Source organism: Lagopus muta, chromosome 11 (genome assembly GCF_023343835.1).
Source record: "Lagopus muta isolate bLagMut1 chromosome 11, bLagMut1 primary, whole genome shotgun sequence".
Taxonomy (NCBI): Eukaryota; Metazoa; Chordata; class Aves; order Galliformes; family Phasianidae; genus Lagopus; species Lagopus muta.
This window is the reverse complement of record NC_064443.1, coordinates 3,248,253-3,258,997: the sequence shown is the minus strand read 5'-3', so window position 1 is coordinate 3,258,997 and position 10,745 is coordinate 3,248,253.

Below are 10,745 nucleotides of genomic sequence, written 5' to 3'. Positions count from 1 at the left end.
TTTTGGGGACTCAGCATTGGGGATAAAATACAAAAGTGGACAAACAGCACTACATGTATCCGCAGCCTCCAAATCAGTGCTGCACTGCACTTCACTGTGCCGATAGCCTCTGTGCAAGATAAAATGCCTCATAAAAGGCACTTTACTACAAGATAAACAGATTGTATGACTTTCCTGTAAGCTAATAGAACAATGCCATAAGCTAATAGAACAGTGCCATGAAAGGCTAGTCAAACAGATGTGCAAAGTGGGAGAAAATATCCTTCGTACCTTTTTAAATGAAGGCAAACAATACAGCAGCTATTATAAAGTTTCTTCCCAGCCTCTCACCCATCTCCTCATGCCCAAAATGGTATTTTGTTATTTCTTGAAATTTGCATGCAACTGTGGCACTGATCACTGACTTTACATCTGCAATTTGTTCATCCATACCCTCCCAGGTCACCCCCCAGCACACAGAGCACTCTCGACCAAAAGCCACCAGAGCAGGGCTCCCCTTGCAGCTCTCAGCTCAGGCATGCTGCAGAGCTATCAACACCAGACTCTCACCTATGCAGTCTTTTACAGCTTGTGCATCTACCAAAGAATGAGAACAAAATGGGGGGAAAAAGCAGGACGTGTTTACTTGGAGGCAAATGCACACAGAACAGGCAAGTGTTTTGTGTTAATTTTCTGATATTTAAGAAAAATTCATTATGTGCAGGTCTGAGCTAAAAACAGCATTACCTGGGACTCGGGATAAAATCAGCTTGTCTTGTAAGGCAGTAAGAAGGATTTTTGCAGTAATAGTTACATCTTAGTTTTCCAGGTCACTAAATTGAAAGGCTTCTGTAAAAAAGGGGTTTGGATTTTTTTATGGAAAAGAATAAACAAGACACAGAAGATCCTTTCCTGGCCCAGAAGTGTCTGCCTGGAGTCATCACATTTAAAAAGCAAAAATTCCAACAACGAGGCCAAGAATATTGAATGGATATGATAACACCAAAACCAAGTCATGATACAATAACAGTAATTCTTTTTTTTAAAATCAAATGCACCATTCTTAGTTTTCAAAAGATGTGATTATGTTAAGATTTCCCAACAGTTTTATGCTACCCTCAAGCCATCAAAAATGGAGTATACTTATGTAACTCACACCTCATCATGATTTTAAAGCCTTGCCATTTCTCTGTTATCAGGCTTGCACAACCTCCTTGCCTTGTTTTTTTTTCCTCAAATCCACTGTTTATCTGTGTAATTTCATACATACAGCAGAGATGCAGGGAACCTCATGCTTCAGTGATCATTTCACCATCTCTCAATCTGAGTGGCACTGGAAAAAAATGCAATATGGCTGCAATATATTGTTTGATAGCTTGTTTAGAAAGCATACATGGTACTTCAAATCACAATAAAATAGTTTAGTAGCTACGTCAATGGCAATAAGACAGCAGAAAGAAAAAGGTTGCTTAAGGTGAATGAAGGTAAAACAGCAGACTTGTTGTTGACCAGAAGAGCTCACAGAATCACACCCAGCCATCAGGGACAGCAGGCGCAAATGAACAGATATTATAGCTGTTAGGAGGCTTAATTGCTACTTGGGCTGGGAAGGGAGGAAATGAAGACTCGGAGCACAGATGACTTCTCAGCATAATAGATAGAACACCAATAAATTGCCGACGGAGACCGAGTGTTTTTGTGTGACATCGTGGATTCCGTGGGTAGGAATCCTGAATGCTCACTGAGCGGCTGGGGGGACAAATGAGCTGGGGGCACATCGTGGTGAATTCTTGGGATGGAAAAAGAGATCTGCTCAGGAACTGCAGGAGGTCCTTAAAGCGGAGCAGTGAGGTGAAGCTCTTTGGTACGGTGTTCAACTGGAACAGAACAGCACTGATCCCAGCTAAGCACCTCCCTAAAGTCTGTTCTTATAGCATTTGATCCTGCAGGCGAGGAAGGAGAGATGAAGGGATAAGGAGCTTTTAATCTTGCCTGGTATTAAGTGACACACCAGCAGCTGGGACAAACGCTCTTTAGAGGCAGAGGGGAAAGCCAACCACCCGAGTGGAGTTTGCAGCCTGAAGTCACATCAGTAGTAGTTTTGCTGCTTTTGCAACAGAGCACCACTTCTCACAGCAGCTACTTCGTGTTCCTGTTATGCTGTCAGCTGTGACCAAACTCTTGCAACACACGTACCCTTGTGTTGTCCATACCACATGCACAGCCTCATCTGTGTGCAGCTCTCAGGCCTGTTAATGGTTAAAGGAGGGGACAACTTCAGGCGCGAGCCCTGTACAGCCATCTTTAAACAGGAAAGGGAGTGCCCCCATCTACCTGGTTGTTAGCCAGGCTGCTATTGCTCAGTAATGCCACGCTGCAGACCTTGAGACCTTCTCAGTTAAGACGTGGAGCTCTCTGAGCACAAGGTCTCTGGATCGATGACAAGTTGACGTAAGCCCATCACACATCATGTTTCAGTCATACACCAGCACAGCAAACTGTGGAGCAATATCAGGACTGCAGAGCAGTTACGTTTGTATGCTTACTGATAAACGTGATGATCCTCGACACAGCTGTGAGATACCTGAAGAGATAAAACGCCCCAAGTTCACAGACATCACATTTTTATTGGCTGTAGTGGAGTAACTGCTGTATCCAAACTGTGGTGTGTAAGATGAGAGCTTTTTTTCATCCTTCCCAAACCAACTCCCTTAAAGAGCGCAGTTACTGGACCTGCTATGATTGAAATCAATAATTAGAAGCTGTAATTTCAAGAGACATTTTCTCTGCACTTTATACTTCAGTTTCTGTTATCTCTGCTATGTAAACAGAAACACAATGCAGTTTCAGCATAGCAGCTAATAAAAACTATGCTATCTCAAAAGGTTCTTCTCTCCAAGCCTCCCTGTGCTCCTGCCCCCTCTTTGCATTGCTCTTAGCCCACATGGCAAGCTGCAGCAGCTTAGCAATTAATGGTCAGGTTTTCTTGGATTTTTCTTTCATTTTTTTTGTAACAATTACTGGTTAGTAGCTCAGCAAAGCAGCACAGCACTGCAGAGCCACGCAAGCCCTCCAGCTTTTCACGTACAGGAAAAGGAGCACCACCAAAATCAGCAGGGAGCGCAGCATCAGGCACTGGATGGGAAAAGGAACTTCCAGCAGCACTGCATGAGCAGCAAGGTGAAGGTGGGGGGGCTTCCCAGGGAAGAGCTAAAAGAAGGAACAGATGTTTCTGGGTGTGCTCTGAAAATCAGCAGGGAGCACATGAACAAAAGAAGTGCCTCAGGAGGACAAACTGTAGCCTCCATTCAACAGACCAGGGTCCCTTGAAGAAAAAGGTATTAGCTCTCTGCCAGCACTGCAGTGCCAGGTCTGCCTGAGTTCATGATCTGCACTATCGGAATGTCAGTGATAACACAATCTACTCAATGGCTTTATTGATTTAGAACAGCTCTTTCAAAGGTAACAACTCACAGTTCTTTTAAAGAGTAACGAGGTGGGCATTTATTGAGTGATTGTGATCAAGCTTCTGATGCAATGCTTGGCAAAGGCGAGTGTAAAGCAATATCCACTGCTTTTTTATTTTTAATGAAAGTATTTCATTTGGAAGAAAAGTTTTATGTGAATAGTGAGTGTGCACCTCACATCTTCCATTTCTGGAAAAAGAAACCCAAATTGCTCAGAGAAGAACTGTTCCTAACAGCGACAGGAAAACAAGTGCACCAAAATATTAACAGATGTTCCAAATCTCTCCAGTGAAGACCTTTGAGGAATGAAATTTCAAATGCCAGAGAAAGCAAGAATTCCTGAGCAAGTCCTACACTTGTTAAACAGAAAGAGGCCCAACAACAGTGATGCCCTTCCTCATGCAAGGCTTGGCATCTGGGGATGTACAGTGCATACAGTGCAGAATGGATGTACAGATCCCAAAAATGTGTCTTGACATCCTAATTCCTGATTGTTCTTGAATCTACTTTATTATGAATGAGCCACGAAGAGTGCAAGGAAGGCATTTACAGAACTGTTTTTGGAGATGGACTTACAGTGAAAGTGGGGAGAACAGTGACAAGGACATACTAACAGTTACTGGAAAGTAAACTGTGAAAGCCTTCAAAAGAAACCAACCAACCAACCAACCAACAAACAAAAAAGCCAAAAAAAAAACAGCCAAAAAACAGTAGAGAGAACAAAATAATTATTCAAGTAATAATTGCTCCTCAGCTAGAAATGATCATCCGGAAAGAAGAGTACATTTCACAATGTAAATCCATCAATGGCAGAGTAAGAGAAACTGACAGATCTCAGGGCTACTGATTGCAGGGTGGCTGTCTGAGAAACAAAGCAAGCTCCTGTATTTACTGCATTTCCATTTTCTCCCTCTGCAGAAGGGAAGTGAAAGCTGTTCACATATCTGCTTTACCTACATTACTTGGATGAATGAAAAGCAAAGCAGCACTGACAAAAATAGCGATATTAAGCTGCTCTTCTTTAACAGCCCCTCCATTAATACTGATATTTTGTCCAGCAGCTTTCCCAGGGTTGTACAGCGTTACAAAGTAGGTGTGATGGGAAACAGCCTCACCTTGTGGTTTGAGGAGAGGAGAGGCAGCCAGGTGCCCACACAGCTCAGTTCTCCTCCCCTCACACCTCCAGCGCCCCAAAGGAAAATCACCTTTCTTCTTTGCTGCTGCACTGTATTCTATAGCAGCAGCAAAAGTATTTGATAGAGATCTTTGCTGCTGTTTTGTTAAATTCATTTTCAAAATCAGAAAGAAGAAATAAAAACAGAAGACTGTGCTGTCTTATTAAAGGTAGGACCTTTCATTAAGAAGTGTTATCTGTGTATTGGAACAACCAAAGAGCGAGAAACAGAGCACATGTCAGGTCACCATGAAGCTACACACGTATCTCTTGCTGCTTTTTCTGCCTCAATTAAATCAGGTTCTAAACTCCTGCTGGGGCACGTATGTAAGCCCACCACATCTCCCCGTCCTGCAGGCAGTCCCTCTTCTGCCTTTGCAAGAAGCTGCTGCCCACCCCTATCTCTGGTATTTGCCCATGCACAGGTGTGCTCACTCTGCAGGGCTGCAGGATGCCATGCAGGAACACATTCCTTCAGCGTGCTGGTCCAAAGTGAGTGGAATTTCCAAATGAATTGTTCCATTTTGCTGGTTAAGACTCTAATGACTGTCATTGGTTCATTATCTTGATTGCAGAAAACATTTACAGAACAGGGGTCACGGAATGTTATTTATGTCCCCCCTCGGCTTCATAACTGCACACTTCCTTTAAATAGGACTGATCTGACTTTCAGAGGACTGATGGCTTCCAGTTCCCATGAGAAACAGAAGGCTCTGCACTCACTGCACTTCCACATGTCAGGCCATGCTATTTCAATGGCCGTGCTCAGATGGGAGAGCTCAGAGTTAGAGATGTGCAGGAAGGGCTCAAAGTAGATGGAAAGAAACTGAAAACTTCAATAGAAATGAGCAAGCAGACGGCAGCTACAAAGATGCACGTAAGGAGTCGTACTCCTTCCAATTCCTGACCACTTCCCAGGGGCTCTGCTGAGCTTTGAGAAGTCGGTTGATTTCATCCCCCCATCCATTTTGCCCATTCGGCTCTTCCTGTGGGACATCCTTGGCCAGATTGACACCATCAGTCTGCAGGCCAAGTCATTCTGCTTATGCACTGTTGTTTCTGGAAACAAGGGACCATTGAACACAGTGACAAAGAGCTATTAGGAAGAAAGAAAAGAAAAAGAGAGGAAAAACAAACCAACAAACCCAACATCCATACAGGCTTATCAGGAATTGTATCAACCTAACAGTGGATTTTAGAAATGTGTCTTTGGTTCATAACCAAAGATGCCTTATCTGACACCCAGTGAGATGTAACAATTTTCCTTTCTGCTGGAGTGCTTGCTGTATTTGTTTGGACAAGAACAGTGCTGTGTGGGTGTTTGTTATCTTCCCTGTATGTACATATGTGAATCTGCACACATTTTATAAGTAACAATGCAAATAAGTTATAGCAAACTATGTGCATGGCAAAAGAAGTGATAGTTTGCTCTGAGTAAGAATGAAGAGTTCTGTGACAGCTTCCACCTTCCCTCGGTCACTGCTGCCCTCTCTCATTCCACTGAGCATTTTCCTCTCAATTCAGTATGGAACAGCCTAATAAAATGCAGAAATCAAAACCAGAGATGAAACTGATGGGGAAACAAAAGGTCGCTCAACGGCCGTTCCTACGGACAGCCCCACATCTGTAAGCTGATCCACATCCAGGATATTCACAGCGCTTCCCAAAGATGAGCACGTCCACAGGGGTGGCAGCAGGGAGCTAAGTGCCAGCGAGCCGATGCGGAAGGAGAATCTTTGCTCCTAACAGATATTTGCTTTGGTAACGGCGCCCTGCGAGCTGCTTTCCCAAAGCACTCATTTCTGGCACAACGCCGACCACAGCAGCATTACTGATAGATCCTTCAGTAAAAACAAACACGTAGGGCCTCTTTTACCTGAGGGGGAATGCTGTGCAATTACATGAGGGAAGGAGCGCTCACATACTGCTTTATTCTGCTGTATGGAGGTGTCCACAAAGGCACCGCTTGTGCTACAATACAAATATCACAGAATTACCCTTTTGGACCCTCTCCCAAAAAGTGTATGCAGGCAACAGCAATGCACCAAGGTTGAACGGAGCATTTCTCCAACAGTTAAAAGTGTTTGTCAGAACAAATGACTGCAGCTGCAAATGGGAAGCGCCACGTTCTGGGTAACAGGTAGCATTTCCAACTGACAGACTGCAGGGAAACGGCACTCACAGACAAATGTGGTCAGGACAAGGCAAAAGCCATCACTGATGTGACACAGGCATAAAGGAAACACCACGAAACCCCGTTCTGCTTACAGCCAGGGGAATTCCAACATGAAAACAGCACCTGGACTGGGGGGGGAAATACAGGCAGGTCTGCCGGGTTGAAGGCAGTTAGCAACTTAGGCACATGCTTCTGGCAAAGAGACAAGCAATGGGAAATCAAGCACAAAGCTCAACGCAGGAGTCAGTTACATTGCAGACATTTTTCAGATGGAGAAAAAGATCAGCTGATGTATTTTGGGGCCATTCGTTCACTGGAGGCTGCGGGGAAGTATCACTGCAGATGTAGGCATGATGCTGAGGTGCCTTTGCTGGGAAGGGAATCCCGCCTTTAATTTGTTTAGGTGTGAAGCAGTGCAAATAAAGCTGTGATGAGCTGCGTGTTGAGCAATTCGCCTACAGGCGGCGGAATGACCAGATTTGTGCTACAAAAACACAATGGCCATGGATGGCTCATCCCTAGATTGTCACAGGGGGGCAAATCTTAGGAAAAACAAAACAAAACCAAACAAAAAAAACTGCTTTTCAGAAATATAAAATTAAATCTCCATAGGAAGCATCTACTCTAAATAAATAAATAAACGAGCGAACGACTGAATAAAATCAAGTGTCCTAAAGCTTCTCAGCAGCAGACATAGAAACCATGTGTGTACAGCTTTCTAGAACCCTACTTAAGAAGCTGTGTAAACCATCAGGGAGCTTCCCTCAATCCATGGCTGTTTCTCCCCACTGGTTTGACAAAGCTGATGCAGATCTCAGCGTTCTCAGGCAGGGATGGTTGTGAAAGGACAGCAGAACAGACGGAACGGATCGCTCTGCTTCTGAGTGCAACTTCTGGGTCGTTTAATGATACGACTGCAATAAGAAGAGAACACGAAAGCAACATGAAGGAATGGTACCACGCTGCCCAGCTTGGCTGGAGAATAAAGGGCCAGAAGAATATCTCCAAAGCCCAGGGTTAATCTCCCCTGGTCAGTCCAGTGCTGGTTACTGTGTCTGCTCTGATGTTCCCCGTCGAGAATGGTGGCTGCCAACAAACCAGCATGAATCTCTTCTGATTTCAAGCTGGTATGGAGGGTTAGAAAAATTCATGAAGGAAAAAAAAAGATTATTTGACATAAAGGAGAAAAACACAGAAAGGTAAAAAGGAAGAGAAAAATAAGAAGTCGTGTAAGGAAGTAAACTGAATTAGATATACAGCCTGCTTTGGATCACAAGGCAAAAGACCTCTAATTTCAGCTAACAATGGTTTCCAGCCTTGTTTCAGTTTTCATGTCACAAAGTGTCTTCAGACTTCTTGTGGAAGCAACAGCCTTCTCTTTACAAGCAGCAAGGAGCAATGGCTGCCAGAGATTACAGCCAAAGTGTGCAGAAGAAATGCTAGCAGGAAAAATCACGTCCATTAATACTGTGGCTCACAATTCTCAACCAATTTTGTTCAGCAAAACCTCCGTCCACCAAAACACTCAATTCCCCATCAAACGTTCAGCACTACTACTGAGTTCAGGTGTGTATTTAATTACCATCGAACATGTTTAATTACTATTGACCGAGGTTTTCCCATGTATGCTTCAACCTCTTGAAAAAACAGCTCACAGCCCACATGGCAGCATTCAATGCTTTCTGTTTCAGTATCAGCCCATCCCGTTCTGGGGCACAAAGGACAAGATGCTGTTCTCCCAGTCCATTTCTACCCGCGCCCTCCATGCACCGAATATGAGGTAAGCATGGTAAAGGCAGGTCCCTTTTCCCAGAGCGCAGTGAGCATCCCGTGCTGGCATGCAGTGGGCAGTGAAGCTCAGCTGTTTGAGGACTCAGTGGCACCCTTCCTCCGCACAGCGCTCTCTGGCCAGCTGCAGCTCACAGCAGTGCGGGCTGGCTGCCTTCAGAAGGCTGGGCAGTCATACTGACCACAAACAGGGGCAGCCGCAGTGCTGCAAGTAGATGGAGGCACAGGTGTGGCCCTAAGACCTCTATATGTACAAATGTAGAAAAATCTCTATGTGAATGTGAAATACTGCTCTCCTGAGAAGCTACCAAACTTACGAGCTCATATTGGCAGTTTGCTTCTCAGTGAAGGCTTGCCATAGCTATATACTAAAAGCAAAACAGCAGCAATTGTCACTGGGATAGATTAAATCCACAACAAGACCACAAGTACAATAGGTGGGCCCAATACTCACAACATCAGAGCTATCAAGAACAGCGCTGGTGAAACAAGGAAAGATAAGTTAAGAAGCAAGTACACCAATGGAAGGAGCAGAACATGAAGCCAGCAGATGTGGATTCTCAAGTAACAAAATCTGAAGAGAACCAGTAGCCTGACAGGAGAATTCCATGGTTAAAACAAGAAAGAATAAACAGCTGTGCAAAAAGCAATGATCTCTTAATGTATGCCACCAACTAAAATCACTCTAGTGCTAAGATGAGGACAGTAAAGTTGCTGAAACAAGGCAAACAAATATTGCCTATCTCTATTTGATAACGTGGGTAACTTGCTGCTATGCAGGGATGAGGAGATGCATCCAGGATTCCAAGCAAGTAATGCTGAGATCGTGTTCAGAATTTTGTAGGGAAAAGCATAGCCACAAGAACCAAACACTCCATAAAATGTAGGATAGCGGTGGGACCGTGATGGCAATTCCTGGTGAGTTTTGGGATAACCAGGTAATTGCTCACGAGTAGGTGTCCTAAGATAGAAGAAAATAATAACTAATAATTGCAAGAGATGGGTTTAATATAGCACTAATTCACTTCATGATAAGGATCTTTACTAGAAGTAAAGCACTGTCATTAACAGCAGTGAGCAGTGTTCTACAAAAGGGCTGTCCTGCCCAAATCCCGCTCTGATCGCATCAGGACACGCTGCACCTCTCTAAGGTGCTCCACCAACAAACAGCATTCTAAGGCAAACAAAGACACACAGCAAAGAGCAGGTTGTGTGAATGCAGCCGGGTCGGGCAGAAGATGTCGTAGTTAACGATTACGTCAGCACTGCGTCTGCACTCATCTGCTGTTGTTCTCAGTGCAGTGAAAAACCACCGTAAGGTCAGTGCTGACAGAGCGGCAGAGGACGGGAGGAGTGCTGGGATCCGGATCCATGCTCGGTTCTTGGCACAGAGCTCAGGCATGTATGAAGAAATGAAGGCTTATTGCTCAGCCGTTCAGCGCACAGCTCAGCACCGCTCTGTTCCTTCACTGAGGTGGGGACCAGCCGTGTGGTGTGCGGCAAGCAAGCAGTAAGGTGGCACCAGCTGACAGGACCTCCTGTCTGATATGGGTTTTGCTGTGTAGTTCACAGGACAAAGATTATTTATCCATCTTTGCAGCAAGGCAGTCTTTGGAGAAACAGGCAAATGCATGCTTGGTCATGTGTAAATGTTCCTTCCTTTAGCTTTACTTACCCAGCAGGTAACTCATCTTCCTACAAGCAGGCTTGACATCAGATACCATTCCCCATGCACTTCTACTGCTCCAAGAAGGCTGGCATACATTAGTTCTCCTTACGGAACCCAAAACCTTCTCTTCTAAATCACACCGGAGCAGATGTGGTCAGCCTTGTGCAAGAACTGTTGCCATTTTAAGTATTTTGTATTGTGCTGTTGCAACAAGAAAGCCAAACCCCTCCTCTTCTAAGGAAAACACACTAAGGTTACCTTCTTCATCTAAACAGCCCCCTTGGCTTTCTACCAAGAGCTGCATTCCACCAGAAAAGCCTTTCTTTGTGCTGTTGGGAGCCTCTGATTTTAAAGCAGTGGAATGTACTTGTAGATGTCACAAGCTCTTTACAATGCATTTACTTGCAGCTCTTGATTCGGTGTGTTTGCTCTGAACCTCCCAGCCCCCTTCACCCAATGGGCTACAGAGCAGATTAAGAATATGCAACTGAA